Consider the following 11,681-nt stretch of genomic DNA (forward strand, 5'->3'; position numbering starts at 1 on the left):
CACGGCTACACACGCGGTTGACGCACTTTAATTAAGTCAAGCGTCAAGTTCTCTACAACTGGATATTAACAAATTCCCATCAACCACATAACCGCGGGCACGGCTTTCGAAAGTTTAAACCCTGTAGGGGTGTCCCAACTTAGCCCATCACAAGCTCTCACGATCAGCGAAGGATATTCCTTCTCCCGGGAAAACCCGATCAGTCTCGGAATCTCGGTTACAAGACATTTCGACAATGGTAAAATGAGACCAGCAAGACCACCCAACTGTGTCGACAAATCCCGATAGGATCTGCACATATCTCATTCTTGGGGCACACCGGATGAGACATCCTACGAGTAAAACCAGCCCTCAAGTTTCCCCAAGGTGGCCCCGTAGTCTACTCAGCTCAGACCAACACTTAGAGAAGCACTGGCCTGGGGGGGGTTAAAATAAAGATGACCCTCGGGTTAGTTACTCCCAAGGCAAAGGTTATAGGTTGTTAGGCAAATGTAAAACCAAGGTTGTGCCTTACTGGAGGAGTTTTATTCAAAGCAAACTGTCAAGGGGTTCCCATAAACCCGACCGCGTAAGGAACATAACACCGGTGTGACGGAAACTAGGGCGGCAAGAGTGGAACAAAACACCAGGCATAAGGCCGAGCCTTCCACCCTTTACCAAGTATATAGATGCATTAGTTAAAATAAGAGATATTGTGATATCCCAACATAATCCTGTCCAACATGGAGCAATCTTCAACTCCACCTGTAACTAACAACGCTATAAGAGGGGCTGAGCAAAAGCAGTAACATAGCCAAACAACGGTTTGCTAGGAAGGGTGAAAAAGGTTAGAGGCTCACATGGCAATTTGGCAGGCTTGAAAAACAAGTGATAGGTAGCACAGCATAGCGATAGAACAAACCAACTAGCATAGCAATTATAGTAGTGAGATCCAGGGTAACGGTCATCTTGCCTGAAATCTCGCTAGGAAGAAGAACGAGTCCATGAAGAAGACGAACAGGCGAAGACGAACCAAGCGTAGTCGAACGAATCCTCACGATCGCAATGAAACAAGAACTATCGAGAAGAAGCACAACCAGAAAGAAGCAAACAACATGGTAAGCACACAACACATAAACATGACATGATGCACAACCAAGCATGATGCATTACAAAGGCTATATAATGCTACTCATGACAAGAGATGATGCAAACAAGAACAACACATCAAAGCAAGTTTAAATGAGGTCGGAAATAACATATAACAAATCCGGTAAGTCCTCATATGCAAATTTCAAAATTGGTCCAGATCTGAATAAACCTTATGTTCAAGTTTTTTAAACAGCAATTTAAGATGCATCAAGATGATCTATACGAAATTCTATTCAAGTTCCATATAAAGTTTATTTAGTTCGGAGCTACGGCCTAGAAGATATGAGCAAAACAAGTTAAACATGACATTTATGCAAAAATACATTGAAACATCCAGCAAACACTCTCAAAACATTGATGCAACATGATAATATGAAACGACATGTAAAATAAAGCAAGTTTCATATAAATCATTCTCAAAACGGAGGAACGGTGCAACACATACACTCCAAACAAGATATAACAACAATCTGCCAAAAACAGCAAGTACGCACTTTGCAATCATCAAAACCACATACTACAGGAATTATATGAACATAAACTTGACATGCACTTCATGTACAGATAACATACTTCAAATATCATTAAGGTTCAGGTTCATAGGCATCAAGATTAAACCAAGATGATCAAAGCAAAATGCAACTTTATAACACAGGAGCATATACATGAACAGAGTTAATATGATGGCATGTTGGAGGCATCAAACAAAGCTGCTACAGCAACTATACATAGCAACCAATGGCATGGCATCAAAATACACATAACAAAGATCAAATAACATCAGGGCATCATATACATATGGCCCATGGAATAGTAGGAACCAACAAGACAAGATTGAATGTTGAAACAGTTTCAGCAAGTGTAAATCAGCAACATTATCATAACATGTTTGCAAGCCTGAAACAGAGGCGTATGGCATGTGAACCGAGTACTCATAACATACTACAAAACATGTAATTGGAGCATCTCCAGAATAGGCATGTATCAACTAATATCAAGCTCACAACAAGGCATCATGAAGTCATCATGAAGTTGATAGAAATCTGGAACAACGTGTATGCATGTTCATGGCAATGAAAATATATGCTACAGGACATATATAGGGCACCAAAAGGCATGGCATGGTAGAGCATAACAAAGAAAATAACACATGTCAACTAAGCATCTCAAGAATATGCATGGATTAATTGGTAGCATCAAGCAAACATGACATCAAGATATGACAGAAACAGACTTGACAGAAAGTTAACAGTAAGTAGCCCACTTCACAAGCTTGATACACTCATTACAGGTCATATAAAAATACATGGATTGCACCCCTATAAAGATGGCATGAAAATTCTCCTAAAATATGTAGACATCATGCTCATAGGATGCACACACAAAATGCAACAAAAATGAAAAATCAGCAAGTTAAAGTAGTCTTCAGTAATTAACAGCAATATGCACTTTTGCAACAGGGATTAAGATATCAAGATGCACCCTAACATGAATGGAAAGCACACCAACATGTAGAGCACGAGGAGCAGAACATGTGCATATCAAGACCATCATCATAGCATCAACAGGGGCAAAGTTATAGCACTCAAAAGATGCATACATGATGTTAACAATCAGCAGATTACAGCAGTTCATATCAGATAGCAGTTTTGCAATGAAGATTAAGGCATCAAGATGAACATTAAAATGAATTCAAACTAGACCGTCATCTAGAGTGTCAAGAGATGAACATTTTGACATATCATGCACGCAAAACGGAGCAATATGCATGAAGTTATGATCATGTAAATATGTGCACAAGAGATGATTTCCTGTGGACTTAGTAAAAAAACACCTCACGGATCTAGGGTTCCGGGGCACGCAAACCGAGGAGTTGGGGAAGGCGCCGGAGGGGACGGGGACGCCGGATCTGGCCGTAGGCGGCGAGGCAGAGGGCGAGGCGCGGCGGCGCATGTACAGCGGGGCGGCGGCGCAACTGCGGCGACGGTGGGGCGGTGGACGAAGGCGGCGGGGCGGCGAAGATCGGGGGCGGCGCAGAGCTCGCCGGCGGTGGGGTTGGGGGCGGAGGCGCGCGGGCGCTCGGCCCGGTTCGAGCCCGGGGCGGGCCGGAGTCAGGCCTCGTGGGCCCGCGGCGGAGGCGGCGAAGTGGGCGCTGGGTGCGAGCGACGTTGAAGCTCCTGATTCGCCGAGCGGACGTGTCCGGCGCCAGGCGGACATGTTCGGCGCACGGGGGGAAGAGGAAGGCTAGGGTTAGGGTAGGATTTGATCCGGAATTTCGGGGAAGGAGGTCTTTATATAGGTAGTGGGAGCTAGGAGAGTCCAAATGAGGTACGGTTTTCACCCACACGATCGTGATCCAACGACGGAGAGAATGGAGCGGGTTTGGATGGGCTATTGGGCTGTTGTGAAGAGGTGCTGGGCTGCAAAGAGAGAGGGGCTTTTGCGGCTACCCGGTTAACCGTTGGGGCACCAAACGACCTCCAAATGGAACAAAATTTGACGGGCGGTCTACCGCTGATATACCAAGGCCACTCAGCAAATCTCGGTCCATTTCGGGAACCTTTTTCGGCGGCTCACAAAACAAGAACCGGGAGGTGACGCGGGCGCGGGCCAGTGTGGTTGGGCTCAGAACGGACAACGAAGAGAACCGGGGGAACCCGAACGGATGCAAGTTTTGAAAAACATGCAGATGAAATGCATATGATGACATGGCAAGATGCAACACGCAAGCAAATGACATGGCAACAATGACGAATAACTGGAATACACCTGGTGTATCGGTCTCGGGGCATTACACCCCCTCCATAGTTAGACACCTCGGTCATATCGTCGTAGTGCTTAGGCGAAGCCTTGCACCGGCAACTTCATCATCACCGTCACCGCGCCGTCGTGCTGACGAAAATCTCCCTCAGCCTCAACTGGATCAAGAGTACGAGGGACGTCCCCGAGCTGAACGTGTGCTGATCGCGGAGGTGATGTACGTTCGGTGCTAAGATCGGTCGGATCATGAAGACGTATGACTACATCAGCCGCGTTGTCATAACTCTTCTGCTTTCGGTCTACGAGGGTACGTGGACACACTCTCCCCTCTGGTTGCTATGCATCACATAGATAGATCTTGCGTGATCGTAGAAATTTTTTTGAAATTACCGCGTTCCCCAACAATTCCAAGAGAAGGCTAGAATTGAATGATCAAGCAGGAATCCGTGTGAAGAAGAATTTTGGTTCTCTTGGTATGGAAGCTGGCGGATATGGAAATATCAAGTTTTGGTGAAAAGGAATGTAGGAACTATTTGCAAGAGAAAAGAAGGCTACAACTTGGTGCTAGGGATGCACATGTTGTTTATCCATATTTAATACAGATGCAGTCAAAAGATCCAAACTTTTTGCCATGTTTTGGATGTGGCTGAGGATGGACGTCTGGAAAATGTCTTTTGGGTAGATGCAAGTAGGGCTGCATATGAGTCTTATTGGGATGTCATCACATTTGACACTACATACTTAACAAACAAGTATAAAATGCCTTTCGCTCCTTTTATTGGCGTAAATCATCATGGATAATTTGTTCTATTAGGTTGTGGTCTTCTTTCTGTTTGGTTATTTCAATCTTGGCTCTGTTGTATGTCATACAAACCATCAAATGCTATCATCACTGACCAATGCAAAATACTATTGAAGCGGTTTTTCCTCAAACTCGTCATAGATGGTGTATATGGCATATCATGAAGAAGATTCCTGGAAAGCTTAGTGGGTATGGAAAGTATGAAAACATTAAATATACTTTTTTTGAAATCTGGTTTGTGATTCCTTGAAAAAAATGATTTTGACAAAGCTTGGGCAGAGATGATCAATAAATATGATCTTCAGGAAAATGAATGGCTTGCAGGATTATATGATAATAAAAATCTACGGGTACCAGCATATGTAAAAGATACATTTTGGGCAGGAACATCTTCAACACAAAGGAGTGAGAGTATGATTTTTTTTTTGACGGCCATGTCAGTGCAAGATCAACTCTGAAGCAATTTGTGGAGTAACATGAAAATGCATTAAGAGACAAGGTAGAGAAAGAAAACAAGGCTGATTCTAAGTCGTTCCAAGAGGAAATTCCATGCATTACTCTCTTTGACTTCGAGAAGCAATTTCAAGCAGCATATACCAATGCAAAGTTTCAAGAGTTTCAAGAGTAATTGAGAGGTAAAATCTATTGCTATCCATCTCTGCTGAACAAACAAGGGTCACTTTTCACATCTGGAGTCAGAGGACCGTGAGATTTTTTTGGAGGGGAGGATGGCGAGATTAAAGAGAAATGGATTACTTCAGAGTTCACGGTCTTGTTCAACCAAGGGGAATGTAATATGCAGTTTGAATTTCGAGGCATCTTGTGTAGCTACATTATTTCTGTGCTTGCTCTCATGAAGATTAGAGAAAGGATTTTACGGGCAAAAACGCATTTATTAAATGCTCCTATGATGATATGCTGAATACACCTGTTGTGCAGCGTTACGATGAACTGTGCAAGCGTTCTCACGAAGTGGCAGAGAAAACTAGGGGCTTTGGCACACAAAAAAGAAGTAAATAAATAGTTTGCCGACCAACTAAAAAACAAGGTTGTAAAAACTCGCGTAGCGCCTCGTTTCCTGTCTCTCGCCTCCTCGAGTCCCCGCGAGATGTAAATTACACCGGCGAGTCCTACGCATGCGCGCGTGCGTCTCCTCGGCTATCGCTGCAGCAAGTACGCGGCGACTGCTCGGGCGTCGGGCGCGATGAATGCACAGCGACGCCATCACGGGAAACGGTAGTACTCCACTGTACAAGAACCTCACGAGATCAACCCCCCCCCCCCCCCCCTCCCACCCTGTGTATAGCAACTCCATGCCCTGCCCACGGGCCACATTTCGAGTGTCACCAGTCACCACCCGCAATGACCTTCCCTTTGCGATGGGCAACATCGCTCCCAACGACGGGCCGTCGTCGCCGACTGCGTCGGCCATCGTCGCGCAGGCCGTGTTTGGGTCGCACGTCGTCAAGATAGACGGCTACTCCCGCATCAAGGGGCTTGGCAATGGCACATGCATCAAGTCCGAGACTTTCACCATCAGAGGCCATCCCTAGTGTATGCGCTACTACCCAGACGGCGAACGGACTAAAGACGCAGATTGGATATCCACCTATCTGTGCCTTGATGAGACTGATGCTAGTGAAGTTAAAGCAGGGTACAAGATAAGTTTGCTTGACCAAAACAGGCAACCAGTGGCAAAGTACAGCTTTTGCAGCAGCGAGAGACACACATTCACCGCGAAAAATCCCTCATGGGGCTTCGCTCAATTCATGAAGAGGAAGAACTTGGAGGAATCCCCTTACCTTAGGGATGACGTTTTCAGCATCAGAGCATCACCAACAACCGCGCTAAACTAGCGCCGCGCCTTAAATTAGGCCGTTTTAGCGCGCGCGTAACACGGCGGGTGGCTCCACCGGGCGCGCAAAAACGGCGCGCGCGGCATATGCAGTTCAGCGCGCTGGCCAAAATGCAATCGCGCGCCGTTTATTTGCTGCACCCGCTCCCGCGCGCTGGACTCTAGCGTGCTCGCTCTCCCACTTCCTCTCCCACTTTCACTCCCCATCCGGCCGCGCCGCAGCCGCCGCCCGCGCGCCCGGCGATCGTTCAAGCGCTTCCCCGGCCTATCCCCGCGCCGCCGCGCTTCCGCCCCATCCCCTCCTAGTCCCGCCGGCCCTCGCGCGCCTCCGTCGTCCGAGGAACAGCGCCTGAGCGATCGCTGTCGCGCCGCGCCCGCAAGGTGTTCGACAAAACGCCTACAAGGTATGTATTGCTCAAACTTCATGAATTTGGTGCATGTTTTGAATTGTAGTTTTTATAGTATAGTAATGAACATTGTAGATGAGTTCGTCGTATGATTCTTCCAAGAAGAATTTGATATGGAAGAGGAGGAGGATCTTGCAATGATCATAGCTATGCATATCAATAAAAAAACCGAAGCACGGTGGTTCGGTTATGGGTCGGGAGAAAATTTGGAGAGATAGGATTGATGACCATAACAGATTGATGAAGAACTATTTCTTGGAGAATCCCACATACCCGGAGTCGTATTTTCGTCGCCGGTTTAGGATGAGCACCGACTTGTTCAGGTGCATTGCAGAGAAACTAGCGAGCCATGACCGGTTTTTTCAGCAAAGGAGGAATGCCGCCGGAGAGCTCGGGCATAGCACCTTTCTGAAGGTGACAGCCGCTTTGCGTATGTTGGCATACGGTATCCCGGCCGATCTAGTTGATGATCACTTGGCTATGGGTGAGAGCCAAGCCATCATGTGTGTCAAGCGCTTTGCAGTGGGAATTGTGCAAGTGTTTAGCGAGGAGTATTTGAGATCTCCCACTGCTGAAGACGCCGCAAGGCTATTGGCGATGAACAAATCGCGCGGCTTTCCTGGCATGCTTGGCTCAATAGATTGCATGCATTGGAGTTGGAAGAATTGTCCAAAGGTATGGCATGGGCAATTCCACGGCCAAAAAAAGAGTTTCACTATAATCCTTAAAGCGGTGGCCGATCAGGAGACTTGGATTTGGCATGCATTCTTTGGAATGCCTGGATCTTTGAATGACATCAATGTTGTCAACCGGTCACCACTGATGAATAAGATTGCAAACGGTGAGTTGCCACCGATGCAGTTTGTAGCAAATGGTTGTACGTACAACTATGACTATTATCTAGCGGATGGCATCTATCCAAAGTGCCAAACCTTCGTGAAGCCGTTGAAAAAGTCGAAAGGTAAGAAAAATCTTGATTTGCACAATGCTCAGGCGGCGGCTAGAAAAGATGTGGAGAGAGCATTTGGGATTTTGCAAGCCTAATTTGCTATTGTGAGAGGACTGGCTAGATTTTGGGATCAAAAATGCTTTGGTACATCATGCACGCTTGTGTGATCACACACAACATGATCATCGAGAATGAGCGTGGCCAAGATTTAGACTACTCACAGTATGAGCTCTTGGGACATTCCGTGCGAGTGCGACGGAGGGCTGAAAGGGTAGCCCGTTTTATTGCCTCCTATCAGCCATTCGGCGTCCCGCAACGCACAATGAACTTCAGAAGGATCTGATTGAAGAGTGGTGGGCATGGCATGGATGACAAAGAGCATGATTTCTGCATTCGACATTATATAGTTCATGAACTATTTGTTGTGTTTATTGCATTATTTCTTGTACTGAACGATAAATTATTTGTTTGAGTTGTAATGATAACGAAATTGAACTATTTATTGTTAATTTATTTTGTTTGTTTGATCATTTTTGCTCTTCTTTTTCAAAATGTATATGTGGTTTGTGCGTGCTGCGCGCGTTGTATTTTTGCGCGCTGCTAGAGCGGCGCGCGCGCTGCATTATAGCACGGCCGTTGGAGCTAGCGCTGGCGGCCACGCTAAACCAGCAAAAGCGCGCGCGGCAAATAGGTTTTTTGCGCGCGGCACGAAGCGCGACTGTTGGAGATGCTCTCAGGTGGGATGTCTCCGTGTCAAAGGAGATCTTCACCGAGCCAATCCCACCGCACGTGGTCGTGCCACCGTCCAACATGCACCAACATCTTGGACAACTGCTCTTGGCCGGCGAGGCGGCCGATGTTACCTTCGAGGTTGGCGAGGAGACATTAGCTGCGCACAGGTGCATACTCGCAGCTCGGTCACCGGTCTTCAGGGCCCAGCTCCTTGGCCCCATGAAGGAGAAGACCGCAACTCAAGTGCTGATCGACGACATGGAAGCCAGGGTGTTCAAGGCGTTGCTCCACTTCATCTACACAGACTCGTTGCCCGCCATGGACGAAGGCGGTGCGGCGGAGATTGCTCAGCATCTACTGGTGGCGGCTGACAGGTATGATATGGAGAGGCTGAAGCTGATCTGTGAGGGGAAGCTGTGTGATCACATCTGCAAAAGCACGGTGGCAACCACGCTAGCACTGGCTGAGCAGCACGGTTGTGGTGCTCTCAAGAAGGCATGCGTCAAGTTCCTGATGTCTCCGGGTAACCTGAAGGCGGTCATGCAATCTGATGGATGTGAGCACGTGAGGAGCAGTTGCCCGGCTGTTCTGGACGAACTGCTCGCCAAGCTTGCTCCATGATCTCTTTGAGTAAACTCACAAGAACTCGATATTTGTCATGCTATTAATATTTTTAGAAGTGATGATATCTACTACTGGTATCTGTGAAGCGCTGTTAATTCTATTAAAATTAAGGTTGCTTGCGTTGCTGCATCTATTTGATTCAAACAGCCTTTTCCAGATAGTGCCATAGTGGCAAAGCTTTATAAAATTTTAAATATAAGCAAAAATTTGAAAACCGAGAGAAAATTCTGTTTATTCTGAAGAAATTATTGCAGAGTTCTCAAAATTAGTGGAAGCATTTAGAAATTCTAAGGAATGTCCTACAAAAATTTGGCGCATGGAATGTCCTCAAATTTAATAAGTTAGCAGATATTTACAATATGTTTTAATTGTAATTTCATACTAAGGGTAGTAACAACGTGGTGCGATGGTGTTTAATTTAAATGTGATATAAGTCATTATTACATAGTCATGGTCAAAAGTGTGTGAGTCAAAAAATTATTTAAAACATCTTGCATACCCCAAGTGGGGTTGGTCGAGTCTGACTGCTTGGCCCGTCTCCAAGGCCGCCGGGCACGTAAGGCGGTGTCTGTGGCCGGTCAGGGATGTCGCGACTCCAGGGGGCCTTCCGCCACAAGGTGGAGGACGACGGCGGAGGGGACGGTGGCCTCGTATGCCATGCCTACGAGGTCATTGTCTGATACTTCACCTAATTTTTAGTTTAGTTTACTTTAGTTTTCATTAGGTTAATTGAAACTTTGTTAAGTTTCATTATTTGGTTGAAATATATCAAAAATTAACAAATTTAATCTGTTTTAGCATAGATTTTATCCATTTTTATGCTCGATCCGTTTGAAAGAGGACAAACATTTGATGTGTACGATTGGATGCGTACGTCCAAAGTTGTTTTCACTTTCAGTTTCACAAAAAAATTAGCAGCAACTGATAACACCCAAATTCAGTGAATTTGAGTTATTTTGATTTGCGCTTGGACCAAAGTCTGAAATATTCACTTGAAGTCAAATAAATATTTGATTTTAAAAAAATACAAAATATTTGAATTCATGTGTATCATTGAATGAAATTGCTGAAATATTTTGGCCAAAAGGTAAATATTTCAGTGATTGCTGAAATTAATGAAATTCAGTAATATCACCGAGATCTCACTGGAAGTGAAAACCATGCTCCCAACTTGTTGCCCGCGGACATTTGATCCCCTCAGAATGTTGATCCGTCGCTGGAATTGGCCACGATAGTATCTCTCTATGATGGTACTCCCCGCGCCCACGCGTACCCCTCTCGGACAAGCTCGATATTCTTCTGGGCCAGCCTATGTGACGCCATCAATTAAATCATACACTAATCATACACGCAAATGTGTACGATCAAGATCAGGGACTCACGAGAAGATATCACAACACAACTCTAGACACAAACTGAAATAATACAAGCTTTATATTACAAGCCAGGGGCCTCGAGGGCTCGAATACATAAGCTCGACACACAAGAGTGAAACAATATCTGAGTACAGACATAAGTTAAACAAGGGTGCCTTAAGAAGGCTAGCACAAAAGCAACACGGCCGAAGAGGCAAGGCCTCCTGCCTGGGACCCCCTAAACTACTCCTGGTCGTTGGTGGCCTCCACGTAGTAGTATCCGTCGGCGGTGGCATCTGGCTCCAGGGATCCACCATCTGGTTGCAACAACCGGAAAGAAGAAGGAAGGGAGAAAAGGGGTAGCAAAGCAACCGTGAGTACTCATCCAAAATACTCGCAAGCATCAGATCTATACTAAGTATGCACTGGTATCAAATGGAAGATTTGTATCTGTGGACTGAATTGCAGAATGCCAGAATAGATGGGGAAGGCCTAGCCTATCGAAGACTAGCATCTTCAAGCAGCTCCAAGCATCTTGCAGCATGTAGGAGAGTAGATAATAGCAGTTTATAATTAAAAAGCATGTTGTAGCATTAACGCCCAGAGATCCTTCCCCGACTCCCTGCGAGAAAGCAATCCCGGGGCCACATATCTCAAGTATCCATTTCTCATTGTAAAAGATCAGGATATAAGTCTGAACGTCTGTTACCGTGAACACGGCTATTAATAGATAATCTTCCCTGCAGGGGTGCACCATGTTTTCCAACATGCTCGATTACCCTGGCCAGACACACTTTCCTGGGTCATGCCCGACCTCAGAAGATCAATGATAACCCACAAGTATAGGGTATCAATTGTAGCCTCTTTCGATAAGTAAGAGTTTCGAACCCAATGAGGAGCTAAAGGTAGAACAAATATTCCCTCAAGTTCTATCAACCACCAATACAACTCTATGCATGCTTAACATTTGCTTTACCTAAAACTAGAATGAAACTAGAAGGACTTTGTAGGTGTTGTTGGATAGATTTGCAAGAATATAAAGAGCACGTAAATATAAACTAGGGGC

At 45.7% G+C, this 11,681-nt stretch overlaps 1 pseudogene; it reads left to right on the forward strand.

Annotated features, from left to right (window-relative positions):
• The first annotated feature begins 6,072 nt into the window (after nucleotides 1-6,072).
• Nucleotides 6,073-9,257, forward strand: LOC123159680 (BTB/POZ and MATH domain-containing protein 2-like; annotated as a pseudogene).
• Nucleotides 9,258-11,681: the final 2,424 nt, after the last annotated feature.

The sequence above is a fragment of the Triticum aestivum genome, chromosome 7B (genome assembly GCF_018294505.1).
Source record: "Triticum aestivum cultivar Chinese Spring chromosome 7B, IWGSC CS RefSeq v2.1, whole genome shotgun sequence".
Lineage (NCBI taxonomy): Eukaryota > Viridiplantae > Streptophyta > Magnoliopsida > Poales > Poaceae > Triticum > Triticum aestivum.